The sequence below is a fragment of the Mus caroli genome, chromosome 4 (genome assembly GCF_900094665.2).
Source record: "Mus caroli chromosome 4, CAROLI_EIJ_v1.1, whole genome shotgun sequence".
Taxonomy (NCBI): Eukaryota; Metazoa; Chordata; class Mammalia; order Rodentia; family Muridae; genus Mus; species Mus caroli.
Genome location: NC_034573.1, coordinates 95,620,907 through 95,644,588, shown reverse-complemented (window position 1 = coordinate 95,644,588; position 23,682 = coordinate 95,620,907). Strand labels below are relative to the sequence as shown.

Here is a 23,682-nt window from a genome sequence, read left to right as displayed (position 1 = left end):
TATTCTGTTTTATTTTTTTTTCCAGATGAATTTGACAATTGCTCTTTCCATGTCTTTGAAGAATTGTCTTGGAATTTTGATGGTGCTTGCATTGAACCTGTAGATTGCTTTTGGTAGGATGGCCATTTTTATGATCTTAATTCTGCCAATCAATGAGCATGGGAGATCTCTCTAATTTCTGAGGTCTTTTATTTCTTTCTTGAGAGATTTGAAGTTCTTGTCATACAGATCTTTCACTTGTTTGGTTAGAGTTACCCCAAGATATTTCATATTATTTGTGACTATTGTGAAGGGTGTTGTTTCCCTAATTTCTTTCTCGGCCCATTTATCATTTGTATAAAGGAAGGATAGTGTTTTGTTTGAGTTAATTTTATATCCAGCCACTTTGTTCAAGTTATTTATCAGCTGAAGAAGTTCTCAGGTAGAATTTTTGGAGTTGCTTATGTATACTATCATATCATCTGCAAATACTGATACCTTGACTTCATCTTTGCCAATTTGTATCCCCTTGGTCTCCTTTGTTGTCATATTGCTCTAGGTAGAATTTCGAGTACTATATTGAATAGATATGGGGAGAGTGGGTATCCTTGTCTTGTCCCTGATTTTAGTGGTATTGCTTCAAGTATCTCTCCATTTAATTTGGTATTGGCTGCTGGTTTGCTGTATATTGCTTTTTTTTTTAATCACTCAGTATGTGTTCCATCTCCAACAAAGCCTGACAAATGCACTTCCCATCAACTCTAAGAAGATGCTCTTTATATATCTATCCATTGAATTAAATGAGTCTTGGAGAAGCTAAGCAATATACTCAAGATTGCACAATTAAGTGTCTGATAGATAACACTACAGAAAACCTAAAACTGATTTTAAAAAATGCAGAGGACAAGTTATTGTGTAGTGCCCATTTCCAGATGAGCCACCTATAACACTAATCCCATACCTAAGGTTTAGAGAGCATCCGAGAAGAGGGAGGATAAAGATTATAAGAATCATAGGTTCAGGATGTCTGCTGTGAGATTATGACTCCTAGAAATGTCAGCTTGGGTTACATATACTTGAGTTGTTGACAAAAGTGTTCCCATGGGAATCCCCAAATAACCCAGGCTTTTGCCAAGACTATGGGTTGTTCCCCACAAACTGAAGGCAAGGTCCAATTGCTGAATATAATACCTATACAACTCATTGAACATGGAGAAGTAGAGCTTGTGCCTATATGGTCCCTTCACTCCTACATCTTTGGTAACAGAAAGTTTACTTTACATGCTACCCAAAGGAAAAGCAAAAACACCAATCCAGGTACAAACCCTCTGACCTACAATGGTGTCTAGCCTGAAAGATAAGCTAGTGTAAAAGTGGCACAAAGCTTGTGGGAGTAACCAACTATTAACTGATTTGACTTAAGGTTTACTCCACAAGATGAAACCTATTCCCAACACTGCTTCTATAACCAAGAACTAAAACTAAGAACCTAGGGTAAATCTAAATACTACTGAGAGAGAGAGAGAGAGAGAGAGAGAGAGAGAGAGAGAGAGAGAGAGAGAGAGAATAAAATGATTCATAATGACATTCTGCTATGCTTGTAGATTGGTGCCTTGCTCAGCCACAATCAGAGAGGCTTCTTAATATGCAGAGAGTGAAAGACCTTGGAACACTGAACCTGAAAGAGAATGTCTCCATCTAATCCCTCTCATCATGGGTCAGAGAACCCTGTGCAAGAGAAGGTGGAAAGAGTTTAAGAGCCAGAGGACATGAAGGACACCAAGGAAACAAGGCCTCTACACCAATAGGATCAACATACATATGAACTCACAGAGGCTGAGGCAGCATGCACAGGGCCTTCGTTCATCTGCACCAGAACTGAAGGAGAAAGTGGCCATATGCCCCACCCTAACCCGGAAGCTGTCTTCAATCCATAATCACCTGCAAATGAAAATTTAGTTTTCTCCAAGGTAGTTTCACTTGAAACAAACTCCTTGTAAGGATAGGCTGCATGCCCAGCAGTAGATGGCCAGGAGAAAATAAATGTATGGCATATTTGGAGGCTCCTTGTTCTTACAATGTCCTGGCAGGACTTTGCTTGCTTGCTTGCTCGCTTGCTCGCTTGCTTGCTTCTTTTTTCTTTTTCTTTCTAAATTTTATCTTATTTTGTATTATTTTCTTTATATATTTAATCTTTTTCTTCTCTCTTTTTTCCTACAGGTTCTTTGCATATATATATTATGTTTTACAGGATAGCTGAATGTGTGAATAAGGAGTGGGTCTCTGCATCTACATCTGTTTATTGTGCCTTTTGGTGGGATCTTTTCCTTCTCTGTGTTTATTTTGTCCAATTCTGATATGTTGGGTTTTATTTTATCTTATTATATTGCATTGTATTTTGTTTTGTTACAATCCTTTCGAAGCCTGTTTGTTTTCTAATGAGAGACAGAAAATGGTAGATTCAGAAGAAGGGGAAAAACTGAGAGGAGTAGAAGGAAGGGAAAGCAGGATATATTAGATGAGAAAAATCTATGCTCATAAAAGGGGGAAAGGAGAGGGGAGTGTGTGTATTCAGTGTCTGAATTGAATCTGAACCCTGAGTTCTAGGTCAGTCTATGCTTTTTACACCAAACCGTGAGCCTCCATTTACAACTAGACAACATGAGTGGAGGGTACATAGCCCTAGATGCTGAGAAATCCACTGTAATCATCATTATAAAAACTGCTGATTTTGTTTCAGTTTTCTTGGTGTTGATAGCCAACTGTGTATGTTTGAAGCTAAGATCTGTTTTTTTTATAAGCAGGCAGTGAGAGTTAGGAGAAAATTAAAGGTTGAATACACTACAAGTTAGATCTGCCCTTGATTTAGTTCTGATGACTCAGGTAACACAGACCTCTCCTGTATTTGTTTTTTATTTTGTTTTTGTTTTTTGTCCATTTCTCTGTTTTAAAACAAGAGTTTGGGGATTCAATAATTCAACATTCTTAGTGCAGCTCTGTATAGTTTTATGGTGATTTTTCTTCACTCTGCAATGACACCTTCCTCATACATGTTAGAATATTTTTGGCATACAAACCCTTAAATTGGAGTGAATAAACAGAGATTTTGGCATCCCACTCCTTAAGGGCTTTCGGAGCCTGAACTAGGATGAACAGTGGAAGACTTGGCAGAACACAGCAGAAAGGTGTTGTGACCCTGACTGAGATGTCCTGAGGGAGACTGGCTTACTGGGGGCTGACAGCAAGCCAACCAGGAAGATGTCATTGGAAAGGTAATGGCGGAACAGAGTTGTAGGTGAGAGTAGTACCTGGATGCCTTCCTCCACCTGCAGCCCCAAACTGAAAATCTGCCCTGCCCCTATTCCACAGAAATTGGGGGAGGGAAGTGGCTTGGTTGCCAATATGTGACTTAAGGCTGCTGGTTGTGCTTGCGCCTTGATCTTACCCTTGGAAGATCATCTGACTTCTGGGATGCTCCTCAACCAGGGCCTCTGCTTTTTCCTTAGGTGAGTGTGGTGGGCCCTATGTCCCAGATCCAGTACCTCCATCTGCATGTTCTCAGTCTCCCAGGATGCATGGTCCAAGAGCCCCTGGTTTTTGAGCCTTGTCTAGCACACCATATGGCCTTTAAGAGAACAAATATCTCTCTAAAGAAATGGATTCTCATAATAGACATAAACTCGGGCATAATTTTGGCCTCTACTGCCACTCAAATGAAAGAGAGAGAAAGAATCCTGGCCTGGTAGGTAGCCACATCTATCATCAGAGCATTTGAGAGGGTAACTCAAGGGCATTGCTTCAAGTTTTAGAACAAGGAGAAAGAGAAAGAAAGAGAGAGGGAGGGAGGGAGGGAGGGAGGGAGGGAGGGAGGGAGGGAAGAAGGTTGGTTAGCCAGAAAGATCATTAGTATTCTCTAGGATCCCCTATCTCTGGTTCTCATCCACGAGCAGACCTTGGTACAGTTTGACCCTAGAATTTAAGATCTTCCCATTTTATATCCTGATGATCAGTGCCAGTGAGGAAGGTAGAGAGACAGGGGAGAACATGGTTTAAACACACTGTGTTGTGTCTGGACCCTACCTAGATGGAAGATTAGTGAGTGAGCTAGAATAATTTCAACCTTTGAAATCTAGTTCCCCTGTGGGTAAGCCAAAGACCATCATACACTCCTTACAGGGGATTCCAGCTGACAGCCCCAATCTATAAAACATGCCAAGTCCTCACCAGAGGGCAAGAACATCATTGAGAATGTAACAAGCTGAGAATGCTTTTTATCTGTGAGGGTTGCTCTAAGAAGGTCACTTTTGATCCTTGGGGTGAGAGAGACAGCTATTGAAAGCCAGTTGTTGAGTAGGTCTCCTAGAACCAAGCTACAGAAAGTATCCTTTTAAGGAAGGTGAATGGGTGGACAGTGCTGAAGGTTTACAGAGGTGGAACATGGTGAGAACACAATGGAAAGGGAGAATGGAATGACTGAACGACTGTGGGCAGGCAAGGAGTTTTTTCTCTCGTCCTCTCAACTTTACTGCTCTAAACACTTCATCAGTTTGAAGGGATGCTGTATGGCTGGCCTGCTCTTCTTGTGTCTTATTTCAGACATGCTTAGATCTGGCCTAACTCAGGTCTGCATCTTCTGTGAGTGCAAACAATAAGCACTGATCTCCTTTCTGCAAATCCCTGCCTTTCTCCTGGTACCTGGAACTGACCCCTAAATCCTCAAAGCTCACCTATGGCTGTACACATGACATAAGGGCTTTGTGATTCGAGTACATGTGTCAATGTCTCCTTTAGGATGCTATATTTGAATTAAATCTACAGCTCAGCCTTCCAGGGGACACCAGCAATGAATGCTTATTAAACATTGGAAAATGCTGACAAAAAATGGAACTTGGCAACAACCAATATGCTTAGACTCTACGTAAACAGCCATCAGACACATATCTAAGAAAGAGGATTAGGGATGGATAGCTTACAGATTTGATTGAGGGACACAGGCTGGGTCTAATTCCAATATTTTTCTCTCTCTAAAGAGGGTGCTATCCAAGACTGACATGATACCTAGTTCATCCCTATGCACACCACGGTTCACTGGTATAGCTTGGATGTTTGCATTCCCCAAGAATCTTATGTTGAGATCCTAACTCTCCAAATTATAGAATAGTATCTGGATAGGGCAACTGCAAGGAGATTAGATCGTCCGAGTAGAGTTCTCTTCAATGGGATTGCTCTCTTACAGTACATCTCCCAAAGTGTCCTTATCCTCTCAGCCATTGGGTTTGCACAACAAAACCATGAATACAGACTATGACTTGGGCCCTCACCAGACACTGAAATGTGCCTGTGAAGCCTCTGTAACCTGGAGAGTGTATGTGTGTTGCTTATGGGCCACACGGTCTCTTTAGCAAACAGACTGAGACATAGATGTAATTGTCACTGCCGAGAGTTATACAATGTTGCAAATTATACCACACACCCAGGAACTGCAATTCCTCTCCCTCCCAACCCCCTTCTCTATGTTTATGCCTATAATAAACTCCGTGCTTTGAAATACATAGATTATCAAATGCAATGCATTATTAGGGTGCAAGTAAATTATATTCCTATTGTTCTGAAACATTCATCAACATTTTGATCACCAGGAGACAACCAAGGTTACTATTTAGAGCGCACTGCATTCCAGCCACACGCATAGATTTGACATTTGAGTTAGCATTCGAAACTTGAAAACAGGTGTCTCTTTTCCCTTTGGCTTTCTGACACATTAAAAATAACTAGAGCACTGTTCCTGGGACATTAATGCCATTACAGACTTTTGTAGTCTTTAAAACCCTGCCTGAGGAAACTCAGTTTTCCCATAACAAAAAGACAAAGGTGTTCATTGTTGAAATTGGTGACTAGGAAATGAAAAGAAAAACAGCAAAGTATTAAAAGAAACAAACAAACAAACAAAGTCACATACACAAAAAGATTACCTTCATTTCAATTAGATTTAACCTGGACAGAATGGAATGAAAGTTGGAAATCCCACCCACCTTTTGGTGTCCCTTCTTAATTCAAAAGGACCAGATGAGGGAAGTGGAACTCTAACACATTTTATCTTCTAGGTGCCAAGAGCTGTAAAAAGACAATTGTCACAAGTATTCCCAGATCTAATTAAAAAAAAAAAAACTAAACTAAAGTTCACTTCACTAAATAAATTGTCACATATCTAGTAAGTAACAAAACCAGGATTTGAATTCAAGGATTCCTGTTCTAAAGTCTATGTGTCTTTGCTTATTTGTTTTTCGTTGTGTCACTTCCACTTCCTGAGAGGGACACAATTCAGTGAGCAAGTCCCAAGCTCTTGCATTGGGCAGCCATTTTCACCCATTCTACAAATGCCCATGGAGCCCCCTGGTGTCTTCCAGGCACTGTGCCTGTCACACAGAGGCCTGGCTTCTAATGGCAAGTAGGTGTACAGCTGCCACAGCTGCTGAAGTGTGCTGAAAATGAAGGGATGGGGAAGGGGGATGCAGAACGGGATGTTGTACTTCTTCCTTCAGCACACTTAATATGGCTGTCTCAGTGCTCCCAGATCTACAGCAAGGGATGAGCAAAGCATCAGGCACATTCGAGTTCAGCAGAGGACTGACACTTGAGATAGATGAGCACAGGCAAAGATGCCCCTGCTTGTAACACATTAGAAAACACGGAGCCTGTAGACGTCCCCACGAAGGGAGCTAGTGTAATTGCTGCACCTTCTCTCGTAGCATTTAAGGTGTTATCTCTATAAATACAGTGCATTTTGCTTTAATAAAAGATGAATTTTCCAGAACAGTGACAGTATTGACCTTACATATTATCCAAATAGAAACTGTAATGAAACAAGTCCTACCGTGAGTAGTTATAATAGATATGCAAATATTGGTCTTTTCTTAAAGGTCTTTCGGCCTACTCACACGTGTCTCTTATGTGTCTGAGGGTGAATTCAGCCTGCATTTATAATCTCGAAGGACATAGGAGAACAAGAAGGGGGGTTGGGGAAGTGTACACAACAATCTTGGAACGTAGAGTCCAGGAGGGCTATGCCAAGTCTCCAGCTCTGAAAACACATTTGAGGTAACTGCTATACATTATGGGTGTTTTCATTTACTCTACACAATAGATATGACACCAGTATAGACATTGCTGTCTTATAGATGACTGAGGTTCACAAAGTATTTGAGGCTCACAGTCACTCCACTCAGAAATAACGTCAGAGTCTCAGCATTCTGATATCCCTACCCTAAGGTTACTCCCGCTGCAGCTAAAACCAACTCAGTCAGGACCTAGCTGTAACAGTTGAACTTAACCTATGAATTAAATGTCTTAGCCACTCCAGTTACAGATAGCTACCAGATATCTCTTGCTGATTCTTCTTGGCATGACAGGAAGTTGTTTGTAATATAAAGATGTCACAAATTGGATCAAGAGACTATGGGGTTCCCAGTACCAATTGGTATAACCTCAACACAACTCCTACCCCAAGGCTCAAAAGAGTGGGTCAAGAAACAATAAAAACCAGAATCCAGGAAGTCAGCCATGAGAGTGTGCCTGTCTTCTATATGTGACAGGAAAGCTACATCAACTAAAAACATCAACAAGATGGCGGTCCACACAAGGTCTGAACAGTGACGCCACTAGTTGCCATGCTGTGGATGAGGGAAATGTTATGGGTCCTCATCCCTAGATGAAAAGTTATAGGCAATTCACAACTGCTGAGAAAAGGAGAACTTGTCTTCCCCAGGGATGAGCCCCTTAACTGGTTATCCAGTTTCAAGCAGTCATCCCTAAAACCGCATCCATATGGACAACACTAAAGCAACTCAGCAGGATGCATTTATTCATTCATGTATATATGTTTGTGTGTGTATTTACATATATCCTATATTATACATGTTATATTAAAGAGGCCATGAAGATAAGAGGAGTCGGTGGGAGTGAGGCAAATGGGAAAAGGATGTGTCTTCGTTAGGGTTTTACTGCTGTGAATAGACACCATGACCAAGGAAAGTCTTATAAATGACAACATTTAATTGGAGCTGGCTTACAGGTTCAGAGGTTCAGTCCATTATCATCAAGACAGGGTATCTCAGCATCCTTGAAAGCATGATGCAGGAAGAGCTGAGAGTTCTACATCTTCATGTGAAGTAAGCCAGAAACAGACTGGGCATCCTCAGGCAGCTAGGAGGAGGGTCTCCAAGCCCACTCCCACAGTGACACACTTCTTCCAACAAGGCCACACCTTCTAATAGAGCCACTCCCTGGGCCAAGCATATGCAAACCATCACAGGGTAGAAGGGATCAGGGAAATAACTTACTCAAATATGAATTTTTTAATTAATTAATTTTTTCATTTTTTATTGGATATTTTCTTTATTTACATTTAAATGTTATCCCCTTTTCTGGTTTCCCTCCCTCTGGAAAACAGCTTATCACATCCTCCCTCCCCCTGCTTCTATGAGGGTGCTCCTCCACCCACCCACCCACTCTCATCTCCCTGCCCTCGATTCTCCTACACTGGAGCATCTATCGAGCCTTCATAGGACCAAGAACCTCTCCTCCCATTGATGACAAGGCCACCCTCTGCTACATGTGCAGCTGGAGCCATGTGTACTCCTTTGTTGACGGATTAGTCCCTAAGAGTTCTGTGGGGTCTGGTTGGTTGATATTCTTGTTCTTCCTATGGGGTTGCAAACCCCTTCAACTCCTTCAGTCCTTTCTCTAACTCCTCTGTTGCAGACCTGTGTTCAGTCTAATGGTTGGCTGCGAATATCTGCCACTGTATTTGTAAGACTCTGGCAAGGCCTCTCAGGAGACAGCCATATCAGGCTCCTTTCAGCATAAACTTCTTGGCATCCACAATAGTGTCTGGGTTTGGTAACTGTATATGGGATGAATCCCCAGGTGGGACAGTCTCTGGGTGGCCTTTCCTTCGCTCTCTGCTCAACACTTTATCTCCATATTTTCTCGTGTGAGTATTTTGTTCTCCTTCTAAGAAGGACCGAAGCACCCACACTTTGGTCTTCCTTCTTACTGAGCTTCATGTGGTCTGTAAATTGTATCCTGGTTATTTGGAGCTTTTGGGCTGATATCCACTTATCAGTGAGTGCGTACCATGTGTGTTCTTTTTGTGATTGGGTTACCTCACTCAGGACATTTTCTAGTTCTATCCATTTGCCAAAGAATTTCATTCTATTTATTTATTTATTTATTTATTTATTTATTTATTTAGGTTTTTTGAGACAGGGTTTCTCTGTGTAGCCCTGGCTGTCCTGGTTTTTTGAGACAGGGTTTCTCTGTGTAGCCCTGGCTGTCCTGGAACTCACTCTGTAGACCAGGCTGGCCTCGAACTCAGAAATCCGCCTGCCTCTGCCTCCCAAGTGCTGGGATTAAAGGCGTATGCCACTACTGCCTGGCAGAATTTCATGAATTCATCATTTTTAACAGCTGAGTAGTACTCCATTGTGTAAATGTACCACATTTTCTGTATCCATTCCTCTGTTGAAGGACATCTGGGTTCTTTCCAACTTCTGGCTATTATAAATAAGGCTGCTATAAACATAGTGGAGCAAGTGTCCTTAGTGCATGTTGGAGCATCTTCTGGTTATATGCCCAGAAGTGGTATAGCTGGGTTCTCAGGTAGTACTATGTCCAATTTTTTGAGGAACCACCAAACTGATTTCCAGAGTGGTTGCACCAGTTTGCAATCCCACCAGTAGTTAATTTAAAAAAATAGAAATGTACTTTAGATGCCAAAGACTTATAAAGGAGAAAAATTAATGTGCAATTCAAATCCTATAATACAATTGTATACAACCCTTTATTCAAACCCACCAGCAAGTCTGTACCTGTGAAATGGAACAATCCCATTTCAGAGTTGCCGTGCCATGGCCACTGGGGACTAGAAAGCTGTAGTGTCTGATGCTAGATCATCTTTGCATAGATTGGACACTTCATTGCCCATCAGTGGGAACTGTTGCTGACTTACTGGCCAGACAGAGTGGATGGAATGTAACCATGGAAGAGGTTGATCCCCGCCTCTCATCTGTCTCCTCTAGCCTTCTGATGAATCTCTTCCCCAGTTGCATGGCCTGCAAACAGTTCAAGTTTGCCATTTTCAAGAATTAGCATCTCCAGCACAGATGTTGTTCATCAAAACTGCAATCTTATTCTGTTGGGTACATACTCCTTCCTTGCCTGCCCTAGACAGTCTGAGTCTGAGAAATTCAGAGGTGGAGAGAGGACAACATGCCTGCTCCCCACACAGTTCTTTCTCCCCTTCTCTTGGGAGGGTGGAACACAAAGAGAGGCCTTAGGAGCTGAGCCTCTCTTACCTACCTGGATGTTCATGTCTTTCCTAGCTTCACACTGCCATTCATAGTGCTGAAATTTTAAGAAGCCTTTTTCACAGGCAAATGCAAAACTGTAAGGGCATCTGTTTAGATAACAGGGTCTAGACCAGTCCCTGTGTTCAAAGACAGCCCGATAGCAAATGAGACTCCACTCTCTTCTTGAAAGCACTCTACACTTTGAGATGAATTTTCTTTAAAATGTTCTTACTTATCTGGGAGAGTACACATATCAATGAGATAAAGGAAATACACAGTATTCCTCACAAGCCAACAAGAGATCTGGCCGTCCCTTTACCCATTAGCTATATATTTACACCAGCTTTGGATAAATAAATAAAGATAAGTAGGTAGCACACAGCTGAGGCCTCTAGGTTCCTCTGAGTAGAATCTACCTGGTGTTTTGTTGTTTGTTGTTGTTGTTGTTGTTTGGTTGGGTTTTTTGTTTGTTTGTTTTCTTCATTGTCCTTTGTCCTTGGCTTTGGGTTTAATCATCACCTGGAAATTTTCTGAGCAACAAATCTATCTGTAAACTGATATTATTAGGCTAAATTACATAAAGTCAGCAGAAACCTTGCCTACTTGTACATTATAGTGGCCTAAGCATGTGAAGTCTATTTATATAAACTCTGTGGTCCAGGATTGAGAGGCTCAAACCTACCCCATGTACAGTCCTTGCAAAGTATGGACTATGAAGATTATCTTTATAGAACACATGAAGGAAAATTAAAGCGTACAGTGAGGAAAAGTCAGCTTAAGGAGCTGACATCTGGGCTAGAAATGGAAAGAAAAGGAAAAGGATATCATGTTATATCAAAAGAAGCATTCCAGAAAATAAGAATAACTTATATAAAGGCCCTGAAGTGAAGACTCCAATAATAGATAGGGAAGAGGCAAGAGAAGGAAGCTTGAGTCAGAGACATGAGTAGGTGATGAATCTTATGATTCCCTTCAGGAAAGGATTGTTTAAGGTGAAATACAGAGCCATTGGAGGATTTAAACAGGAAAATGTTATGGTATGTGTTTGAAAGTGATTTTTTCCATCAGTTCTTTTTTTTGGGGGGAGGGGGATAATGGGTCACGTGAGACAAAAGTTGAAATGGATACTAATTTAAACAAACTATTATGGGTAGCATACATTCAGTGCATAGCAGGGAGAATAGAGAGGAGAGAATGCATAGACTTAAAGGACTGGGGGATAGGGAGATGACTCAAAGGTTAAGGGTGCTTGACATGCAAGCATGAGGACCTGAGTTCAAATCCTTAGCATGGCCATAAGTGCTGGTAACCCCAGTGGTAGGGAAAGGAGATAGGGGAATCCTTGGGATTCCCTAGCCAGGCAGCCTAGCCAAAACAGCAAGAGTCAGGTTCAATGAGAAGGAGCAAATAAGGTCAGAGTGATAGAACAGGACACTTCTATTCTCCTCCAGCCTCCAGCCTCACACATGCACATACTTGCATATACCACATGCATATATACTGTATAAGTGCATATACCCAATTAATAATGACAGAACTAGCTAATAAATAGCATGCTGGACAGGAAGAAAACCAAGAATTTTAAATAAAAGTATACACAGGAGATTGAAGAATTCCCCGAGTAATAACGCCATTTTAGTCACATCGCTTTGACCCATGTGAAATGTGAAATGTCCTATGGATTTGCCTGTGAAAGTCAAGTAGGCAGTGGGTATTTACATACCTGAATCTAAAGTTCCTGCATGGATCAGGCATAAAGGAGAGTTTTGGAGGCCCAGGCAATTAGAAGGAGGGGGTGAGATTTTCTAAAATAGGACTGAGCTCACATGGGGATCCAGGTACAAGAAAGATTCTGATGTGGAGGGTCTGGGCTGGTCGGCTGGGAATGGCATAGCAAGCTCCTGGATGAGAAGCTACTGCAATGCAGCAGACTTGGCTCTGCACAGCGGGGATCAAGACTGCAGTTTAGGTGAATGTGGCTGGGGACTGATGCCTGTGACACCCAGAATCTCTAGCAAGGCAGGCAAAAGTAAAGCTAGCCACAGTGGGTGATGCCTTTGCTTGCCCCTTGGGTCCTTTTCGTCCTCTCTCCCTCCCTCCTACCCATAAAAATGTATGGGTCCAATTTGGCATCAAGAGCTATGTTTCTAACAGTTGCCTGTTTCTCTACTGACTAAAGTTTGCCAAACCCTAATTCAGCCTTTTATTTTGCAGGTAAATGTCTCACTCCCTGCTGCTAAGACCTTTCTTCTAAATTCAAAGTCTGTTTGCCTGTTTCTAGAAATATCCAGATTAGAAATTGAAGAATGTAAACACCTGTTTGATAGGTTCCCTCGGGGCCTTAACTACCTCTCTGCAGATGGTGTAAGAGGATCAGGGAAAAGCAAGGGTAGGATGCTCCCTTTAACCTTGGAGATCAGAGCAACTGGGGATTTAGAAGTTTGGACATTTTCCAAACTGTAGCCACGTGTGGGATAGCCTCTTCTAATTTGGGTGATGTAAAAGAAAAAGGATCCTATCTTCCAAGGCCTATGTTCATTCTGGTTGCATTGATAAGGAGGAAATTAAGGAAAACAGAGAGATAAGAACCCCCCACATCCGCCACTTCCTGCTTATGGGAAACATCCAGGCTGAGTCTGACTCATCTGAAAGAAAACAAGTCAGTTAAACCAATGGTGCGCCAAGGTAATCAGGTCCCTACTCCAGCTCAGCTACTAAATTGTATCCTGTTTACTCCCCAGCTCAAAGACGGGAGGAAACAGAAGGTGGAGGTGTGGGAGGATTTACATTTAAAGAAATCATGATGATAAAAGATGGAGCATTAAAGAGCAAACACTTGTCAGTCTTCCAATGAGAGTTGCTTAAAACGGCACCAACCCAGGAAGAAATGCACACATACGAGAGGACAGTTATGTCTGCTTGCACAATACCGCAGTAATGAGGAGCATTGTGCTTCTGACTCTCCCCCTCCTACCGCCCACCACACCACACCCAATACACAAACAATGCTAGAATTTCCAACAGGTCTAAAGGTAAAAAAGAGTGGGACCTAGGATTTACCAAAATATTGGAGAGAAGAGGACATACTGTTTCATCAGTTCATGCTCTGTCTCCTCCTCATCTAATAGCATGAATGCCTTGCCCATGTGGAGGGTGTCTTGGTGTGAAGAGCAATTTCATATACATGATCCTATATAAGGCTCTGTAACGCTGTGAAGGAACTCAGAATTGCTACCCTTCTTGTTTTAATAAATGAAGAAACCAAGACACGGAGATATAATGGGATTTGTCTAAAATTACTTCCCGAATCAATAGCGCCTTGAGAAATGAAGCAGAGGCTCAGGTACTCACACTCCACATTCACCCTGAAGTCGGATGGTGATATGAAGGGCAACCCCGCCATTCTCACCGCGGGACAAACTGGACAAACTGTGCACCCACCCCTCTGAGATATGCTCTGTTCTCATCTATGGAACATCCCCTCATGCCAGACGTTGAAGGCCACCAAATCAAGTTTATTACTCCAAGTATGATTAATATAGACTGTCAACTTGGCAGGATGCACAATCACCCAGGAGTCCAGCTTCCTAGCATCCCCGCACTATGTAGCCAGCTGCCTCCCCTGCTGCCATGACTCCCCTGCTGTGATGGACTGCACCCTTGACTTGTGAGCTGAAGTTAACCGTTCCTTCCTTTACTTGCTTTGGTTGAGTATTTTATCATAGCAATAGAAAGTATACACTTAGCACTGGTATGTCAGAACTATTTCAGCTAACTGGAAAATGTTTTTTTAAATCCTAAGATCATCACAGGTTCCAGTATGGCCAATGCGTCTTGAGTAGAGGAGGGAAGTGTAGGAGACAAATTGTGATAGAAAGGGCGAGAGAGAGAGGGTTAATAACAGCAGTCCGCTTTCATTCCTCATCCAGTGTTTATACTCCTGAGTCAATCCCAGGTGGTGGTGTTGGCGGCGGCGGCAGTATCTGTCTTCTCTGGTCATGGTGGTGAAGATGCTGATAATGTTGCTGCTGGTGGTGGTGGTAATGGTGTCACTCGTCATGATGCTAATGATGATGCAGGTGACTATCAATCACATTGCTGAAAGAGTACACGTTTAAAGGTTAGATTCATCTAGATATTTCAATTTAGCACTCACTAGCTGACTCCTCTCCCAAACAGAGGTGATGTTAACCACCTTGTTTGGCCTTAACTGGATTCTTTTCTTGTCAATGAACTTGAATGCTTTCCCTGCACCGATCATGGTGCTAAATGCCAAGTGTATTTGAATGATTAAGACTCCATCCCTAACCCTGCGAAGGTCATGAAAAACAGAGTTTTTGCTATATTCTAATACTTATTATAAACTGCCCCAAAATGGCAGGTATGTACAATGTGCTGTGGAAGTACAGACAAAGTGTGACTAATTCTATCTATGTTTAGTTCTAAGGAAGGCACCACAGAATAGACACTTGAACTACAAAAAAAAAAAAAGAAATGTTTTTTTTGTTTTTTTTTTTTTTTTTTTTTTTTTTTTTTTTTTTTTTACAGCTAGAGCGGGGGACCATGAATACAAATGCATAAGCTCTTGTGTCAGGACTGCCCGTGGGGACAGCAAGCTCTGTGATATGATGCTTGTTTGTTGATGTGAAGGCATTGTGCAGAGCATAAACCATCATCTCTGTACACTTAAGGACACACTATACTGATGTAGATCCATGGCCAGCATGAAGCATGAAAGCTAAGTGTCTAGCAGACCCTTTTATCTTCATACCTATTGTTAGCCTGCTTTCTGCTACCATGACTAGAAAGCACAGTCTCCCCTCCACAGCCCCAGGGCTGGACACACTCAGTCAAAGAAGACAGGAAACCTAGAGCATTTGTAAAAAGATTCAGAGAAATCACTCAGAGACACACTTTGAGGTAGCAGCGCTACTCGTGTGGCCGACGAGCTTGATCAGGTGCATTTGCATGAGTCAAATGCTGTGCTAATGAGAGGGCTTCAGGCTAATCACATTAGGAAATATCACAACTTATTACCCCACATCAAATAATGCACACACTAGATAGAATACTGGAAAATAAAGGAAAAATAAAAGAATAGCCACAACCTCATGACTAAGATAAGTAACTTACATTTTTTTAAACTTTTAATTTTCACAAAATTGAAATTACTCTAAAATAATGGTTCTGTAACTAGCCTTATTTCAAAGGAAAATATTATGCAAGTATATTCTCATGCCATGGAATATCCTACAACATTTTAATTTTGAAATCTTTCAGGTCTAAAACACAATTTTAAAAGATGCACAGCATGACCCATGTACACACATTCAAGTGTGTATATGCACACACATGTGCTCTCTTGCACACGCACAAACACACAGACACACACACACATCCTAGTTTAAGAAGGAAAATACTCATTGACCCCTCCTCTGAGCATAGTGGCTGTAAGTCTGTGAGGAAGTAGACATGAAATCCTCCATCTTGCCACAGACCGCTACTCCATCCATGAGGTCTGGCCTCCTAAGTGCTAGTCACGGTTGGAGAAGGTACCTTATGCTCACTCCACCAAAGTAGGTCTGCAGCCTCCCCAGCTGCATGATTTCTATAGTTCTTCACAGATTGGACCATAACTAGAAGCCCTTGTCATGTCTACAAGCTCCCACGGCCGTGATCCATCCCATGTGATTGTTTTTGTCTCTTTTGGATTGCTTTTCTTCTTTATTGCAGGGCTTGTCATTCTAAGTTCATGCTAAGTGCCTATAAAGAAAGGGTGGTTCCAATGTTTTGACCGTGAGACAGATAAGTTAGAGGTTAAGAAAATGAGTTCAAAGGTTGGACTTGCTCTCCAAGCCTGGGTTATTTCACCGGTAAGACAGGGAGAAACCCAATCCTGCCTCCGGTCCACAGTCTTGGAGACTGACAGCCCCACGACTACGGTCCCTTTCTCATGACCTCAAATCCAACCATCAAGATCCCATTCCATATTTTTATGATCGTCATCTTCCTGAAGGATGTTGAACTAGCTGCGCCACTGTCTCCATGGATACTGAAATTTGTTGTCTAAAATCCCTTGAGCTCTGACCATAAATGACATCAAAAGTAGCATCAGAGCCAAGTAGGTTAATGATGTTCTTCTCTGGGGTTTTAAAAACGTATCCTGAATGTCATGGTCAGTTCCTCCTTGTGGCAAATGATAAGATGGATGTGAGTCTCAAGCTATTTCCATCATGTCTCTGCTATGGCTTGAAAATGTTTTGAGATTTTCCCCAAGAGTCTATGAGTTAATGTGAAGATGTGGGGGCCTCATTCCTCACTCACTGAGAACATGATCTCAGGAAGGAATAATTATTCTGGAGGGACCTCTCAGTTCTTGAGGAAGGGTTGTTTTAAAGAGCAAACTGCTCTGAATCATCCTCAGGCTCTTGGTCCGGTGGTGTGACCCCCCACGTCCCCAATATGTTTCTATTGCCCATAGAACTGTCCATCACAAGGCCCTAACAAGAGTCAAGCAAAAGCCAGCACCCAGGCCCTTGATCCCAGAATTGTGAGCTACCTGTACTAGCAGGTTTTATGTGTCACCTTAACACATGCTAGAGAGAGGAAAGACCCTCCGTTTAGGAAATGCCTCCATGAGATCCTGCTATAAGGCATTTTCTCATATAGTGATCAATAGGAGAAGGACTGGCCCATTGTGGTGGCGCCACTGCTGGACTGGTACAGAACCTGAGTTCTGTAAGAAAGCAGACTGAGCAAGCCATGTGAAACAAGCCACTAAGCAGCACCTCTCTACAGCCTCTGCATCAGCTCCTGTCTCAAGGATTCTGCTGTGTTTGAGTTCCTGTCCTGACTTCCCCTCAGTGATGAACAGCAATGAGGAAATGTAAGTCAAAATAAACTGTTTTCTCCCTAACTTGCTTCTTGGTCATGGTGTTTTATCGCAGCAATAGAAACCCTGACACAGACTAAACCTATTCTTTTTTGTTTGTTTTTTGTTAGAATTAATATTTTTATTAGGTAGTTTCCTCAAGTACATTTCCAATGCTATTCAAAAGTCCCCAATACACTCCCCCCCACACTCCCCTACCCACTCACTCCCACTTTTTGGCCCTGGCGTTCCCCTGTACTGGGGCATATAAAGTTTGCAAGTCCAATGGGCCTCTCTTTCCAGTGATGGCCAACTAGGCCATCTTTTGATACATATGCAGCTAGAGTCAAGAGCTCTGGGGTACTGGTTAGTTCATAATGTTGTTCCACCTATAGGGTTGCAGTTCCCTTTAGCTCTTTGGGTACTTTCTCTAGCTCCTCCATTAGGGGCCCTGTGATCCATCCAATAGCTGACCATGAGCATCCACTTCTGTGCTTGCTAGGCCCCGGCATTGTCTCACAAGAGACAGCTATATCTGGGTCCTATCAGCAAAATCTTGCTAGTGTATGCAATGGTGTCAGTGTTTGGAAGCTGATTATGGGATGGATCCCTGGATATGGCAGTCTTTAGATGGTCCATCCTTTCGTCACAGCTCCAAACTTTATCTCTGTAACTCTTTCCATGGGGGTTTTGTTCCCAATTCTAAGAAGGGGCACAGTGTCCACACTTTGGTCTTCGTTCTTCTTCAGTTTCATGTGTTTAACAAATTGTATCTTATATCTTGGGTATCCTAAGTTTTTGGGCTAATATCCACTTATCAGTGAGTACATATTGTGTGAGTTCCTTTGTGATTGTGTTACCTCACTCAGGATGATGCCCTCCAGGTCCATCCATTTGCCTAGGAATTTCATAAATTCATTCCTTTTAATAGCTGAGTAGTACTTCATTGTGTAAATGTACCACATTTTCTGTATCCATTCCTCTGTTGAGGGGCATCTGGGTTCTTTCCAGCTTCTGGCTATTATAAATAAGGCTGCTATGAACATAGTGGAGCATGTGTCCTTCGTACCGGTTGGGACATCTTCTGGATATATGCCCAGGAGAGGTATTGCTGGATCCTCCGGTAATACTATGTCCAATTTTCTGAGGAACCGCCAAACTGATTTCCAGAGTGGTTGTACAAGCTTGCAATCCCACCAACAATGAAGGAGTGTTCCTCTTTCTCCACATCCTCGCCAGCATCTGCTGTCACCTGAATTTTTGATCTTAGCCATTCTGACTGGTGTGAGGTGGAATCTCAGGGTTGTTTTGATTTGCATTTTCCTGATGATTAAGGATGTTGAACATTTTTTCAGGTGCTTCTCTGCCATTCGGTATTCCTCAGGTGAGAATTCTTTGTTCAGTTTTGAGCCCCATTTTTAATGGGGTTATTAGGGAAACAACACCCTTCTCAATAGTCACAAACAATATAAAATACCTTGGCGTGACTCTAACTAAGGAAGTGAAAGATCTGTATAAAAAGAACTTCAAGTCTCTGAAGAAAGAAATTAAAGAAGATCTCAGAAGATGGAAAGATCTCCCATGCTCATGGATTGGCAGGATCAACATTGTAAAAATGGCTATCTTGCCAAAAGCAATCTACAGATTCAATACAATCCCCATCAAAATTCCAACTCAATTCTTCAACGAATTAGAAAGATCAATCTGCAAATTCATCTGGAACAACAAAAAACCTAGGATAGCAAAAACTCTTCTCAAGGATAAAAGAACCTCTGGTGGAATCACCATGCCTGACATAAAGCTGTACTACAGAGCAATTGTGATAAAAACTGCATGGTACTGGTATAACAACAGACAAGTAGACCAATGGAACAGAATTGAAGACCCTGAGATGAACCCACACACCTATGGTCACTTGATCTTTGACAAGGGAGCAAAAACCATCCAGTGGAAAAAAGACAGCATTTTTAACAAATGGTGCTGGCACAACTGGCGGTTATCATGTAGAAGAATGCNAANTGATCCATTNCTATCTCCTTGTACNAAGGTCAAATCTAAGTGGATNAAGGAACTCCACATAAAACCAGAGACACTGAAACTTATAGAGGAGAAAGTAGGGAAAAGCCTCGAAGATATGGGTACAGGGGAAAAATTCCTGAATAGAACAGCAATGGCTTGTGCTGTAAGATCAAGAATCAATAAATGGGACCACATACAAACAATCTCAGAGGGCACCCACACACATGTGGTACAGAGAGAGAGAGAGACAGGTGTGTACACACATAAAGAAATATCAAGATAAATCTTTTAACTAAAAGACAATGCCATCAGAAGGGTTAAAAAATCGGACTGGACTAGATATATCTTTAAAGGTGATATAGTCAAAATTCTCTGTTTGCTGTTAGTAACAAACTAAGGCCCAAGAAAACACCAAGATTTTAGAAAGATCTATGGCATCTCACTGTTGATTCTGTCTGGCAGATGATTTCTTGGTAGGGCTGAGACTGTCTAGGGGAAGCTGTGTGCATGGAGGAAGCACCAGAACGAACTTGTAATGGTAAAAACCATGAAATTTGGTCACTTCTGTACAGTTTCAGTTTCCTTAGGCTAAGTTGCTCAGCACCAAGTCTGTCCAGTTATCCCTTCGCATCTATAGGGGAGTGATTCCCCTCTGAAAAAAATGCCACAGTATTTGCACAAAGCCCTGCTCTTGTCTACTTTACATTGTGTTTAGATGACTTAAAATTCCCAACACCAAATTTCTCTATAGACACTTGTCATAATGCATTGTTTGGGGAAATAGTGTCACGAAAGCAGACATCTGTACACATTCAGTAGAGATGTGGCTTTCCCAAAGACTTTCAGCCTAGAGTTGTTTGACCCCACAGATGCAAGCCCTGAGGATACAGAATAGCAAGTATATACAGGTTAGAGGACATCGCAAGCTTACCAGTCTTTTTCTTTCTTCTGCAGCCAACCATCAGGCTGAAATTATTCATACGCTTCATGGGCCTGGGTATTTGGATATGCAAATCAACTATGGCCATGCATAATTAAGACAGACACTGTGGAAAGTTTCATTTTCCAGGGAAAAGGCTGCCAGGCGGCTAGAGAGAAAGGTCAGAATGGATGGCCGCCTCAAATTCTTGTCTCAGACTGTTGGTCGAAGATAATGGAATCACACTTATCCTGCCCTTTTGTTCTGTTGGCTGCACTGGAGAGCCTCTGGGGATGCCTTGTCTCCCTTCTAGGCCTAGAGAGACCCTGGGGCTTTCCACAAAACATGCTGGGATGGAGTGTGTTCTGCCTCGAGTGAAAGCAGAGGCAGGTAGCTGTATGCCTGGAGGCGGATGTTTGCCCTCTTTCTAGAGTAAGTAGGCTGTCTTTACGACCCAGGAGGGCAGTCTTTCTAAGCATCTGAAGTAGAGTATGCACCTTACCAAACCCTTGGTGGCTAACCGCAGGCACTTCCTGGTACCAGACACAGGCCTCTGAGTGGGGGAGGATGTCCTGTCTGGATCTGGTGCGCCTCGGAGAAGGTTGGTGAGTCTGGCTCTGAGATAATGAAGAGAGGCTAAAACCCAAACCAACTGCTGTTGGAAGCAACTCCTCACCCCAGGATAGGGCATTACTGTAAGAAAACCAGACAGAATGGCAGGAGAACTAGGAGCAGAGCCTCCCTCAGCTTGTCTGTCTGAGAGGCAGTGAGAAGCCTGCATATGACAGGGAAATGCATTTTTATAACCCCAGCCACTACCTGACAGGACACACCAAAATTAATGACTCCCTAACCTCCCTAGGCTGACTCCCTAGCCTCACCCACCCCTTAGCATCCATACTCAATTTCCCTAATATGGGTGAACCCCAAGGTTGGTCACAGTTACTCTTGAATATTCTGTTATGTTAATCTGAGCAATATTCGCCTTATTAAAAGAAGATGAAAAAAAAAGAGAGAGAAAACAGAGTCTGTATTTACACACACACACACACACACACATCTGTGTGGGAATGTATGGATATCTATTCATGACAAGCAAGGAAGGAATCCCCACAGCCTTTCTCACCCTTGTCTCTGTGGCTGAGAATGGCACCTGTAATTTCCTTCCAGTATTCCTTATTTTGCTTGCCCCCACTTCCATCTCTCTGGCTGTGTTCTCCCTGATAATGTGTCACGGAACTCCACTCTTGAGAAATCCAGGTTATGTATCTCCCCTGACTTTGTTTGCAATCATTTCTCATTGGCTTTTACTCTGGAGTGTGCATTTATCTAAATGAGTGCTCCCTAGCTCCAGTCCCTCCGGACCCTCGACTCACAGTGACTGCCTCTTTATCTGGAAAGTAGGTTCCTGGTTGCTACATTAACCCCCTCCTATTCTGGATAAACCTCAACTTCCAAACCAGTGACACCACTGGTCCCCTTGGTAGAAGCATTTTGCTAGTGGGCATGAGGATGTCCAAATCAACAGAGCTCAAGAGTTACCAGGATAAAGAGGGAAGTCCATCAGGGTTGTGGCACCTCCTAAACCCCTCTCAGGGAAGGCTCCCTGCCCAGATGTGAGAAGTGGGGTGGGCAGGGTGTGCTGGCTGCTCTAGGAGGTCCATGTTTGTCACAAAGAATCGCTTCACTTAGGCTGTGCATACCCTGAGGCGCAGCTGTCTGCTGTCTGACAGTGATTGAGGCCAGACTATAAAGATCTGGTCATCTCAGCAAAAGCAAAAAAAAAAGAAAGAAAGAAAGAAAGAAAGAAAGAAAGAAAGAAAGAAAGAAAGAAAGAAAGAAAGAAAGAAAGAAAAAAGAAAAAAATGAAAAAAATCTGACACTTAATACTTGCTTTTGAGTTCCCTGCCTGGTCAGCTAAGACTTTAATCCTGCCCCCCTCCTACTGTTTTTTTTAAATAGGTGCTGATGGGATGGTCCAATCCCCATTTTAGTATCAACTTGGAGAACCCCAGTCTCAAGGCCCAAGGCCAGAAGGAGGTGAAAGGAGTAGTACCTAGGTCACCAACTTCAAGGAAGTGTTAGCTATGCTTGCCCAGACTTGCAATCTCAGGGCCCAGCTCCCTCTCTGTCCCTCTTTGGTCCAGATCCTGCCATTTAAAGCTGCTATTAGAGGATCACAAAGTGTAGGAGGTAAATTGGATCTAGTGAACCAGATTTTTCACTGCAGAACTAGTAATGGAGTCCTCATTACAGAGGGTAGGTACAGCACACTGACCACTGCAAAAGCCCAGAGTGACTACCACCAACACACATTCAACCTGCCAGTAACAGATTAATACTGAGTTCTCAACATAATGCTGTTCCTTGAAGAACCAGAAAGCCATTTGATGGGTGATAGGAAGGCTACACTGATGCTTTCCATCCTCACACATTATTCTGCACATGAGTTTGATTTTCAGTATTACAGTCCCGTAAACTGATCTATTATAATCCAATGAATGACTGGGTATTTGCAGAAATTAGATTCAATGGGTTAGAACTTTTGTTAGACTAAAAGACCCACTTTAAAAGAGAGGTAAGGGAGAAGTTCCATAAGCAAAGAATCCACCGTTGCCATGACATTCTAGAATCTTCTGGGACTATAGGACATTAAAATGGCACACTGATGCTACAGCTAAAATCCCAGCTCTGGGGCAGTATTTGTGCATATGGAGTAGATCTTATAGATTGTGACATCGGCCTCTATCAGTGTTATTTTCTTAGAGAAAGAATACAGACATGGGCCCACAAACCCAAGAGTGAAGCAGGAATGACTGTGCTTTCCTATGGCTCTAAGGGTTATGAAACTTCCCTCCCAAAGGGGCAACATGTTTTTTCCAGGAGATGCAGCAAGAGTATAGCTGTTTCTTGGGTGTTTGGTCATCCTGTGACCAGAGACAAATAGGCAAGGTATGGACTTAAGATATGCATTTGAGACAGACAACAGTGCACATTTAGGAAGTTGAAGCAAGCTGAAGTTAACTCACCCTTGGCAGAGCACTGTCTGGAGAAGTTGATCTCTGTCAAGTCGCAGAATGTTATGCTGGTCACTACATTAGCACCCCCTGGTCATCAGACCTCTATAGCAGGAAATAGCAAGTGAACAGGATTTCCTTATGTGCACCTTACAAAGCCTTCAGGCTGCTGTGTCACTGAAGAGTCTAGGACATACATCTGGGCTTCGTATGAAAACAAATTTGTTACAATGTGGTTGATCTATAAATTTATCTATCTAGTGAAATGTTATGCTTAAAAGAATTTTATGTTTCTTATGAAAGTTTTTAATCTTGTGAGAAATATGAACTGAACTCTAAGAACCATTTGGTGAACCAAGCCACATAAAAATAAACAAAAAAATACCACAATCACAAAAGAACTCACACAATATGTATTCACTGATAAGTGGATATTAGCCCAAAACTTAGGATACCCAAGATATAAGATACAATNTGCTAAACGCATGAAACTCAAGAAGAATGAAGACCAAAGTGTGGACACTGTGC

At 42.3% G+C, this 23,682-nt stretch overlaps 1 long non-coding RNA gene across 1 annotated transcript in view; it reads right to left on the bottom strand.

The window, feature by feature from the left end:
- Positions 1–13,824: 13,824 nt before the first annotated feature.
- LOC110292088 overlaps positions 13,825–23,682 on the bottom strand; it is a 109,074-nt gene continuing 99,216 nt past the window's right edge. The window contains exon 4 of the long non-coding RNA XR_002377645.1: positions 13,825–14,426. This is a non-coding gene — a long non-coding RNA (uncharacterized LOC110292088). The remainder of the gene's footprint in view (positions 14,427–23,682) is intronic.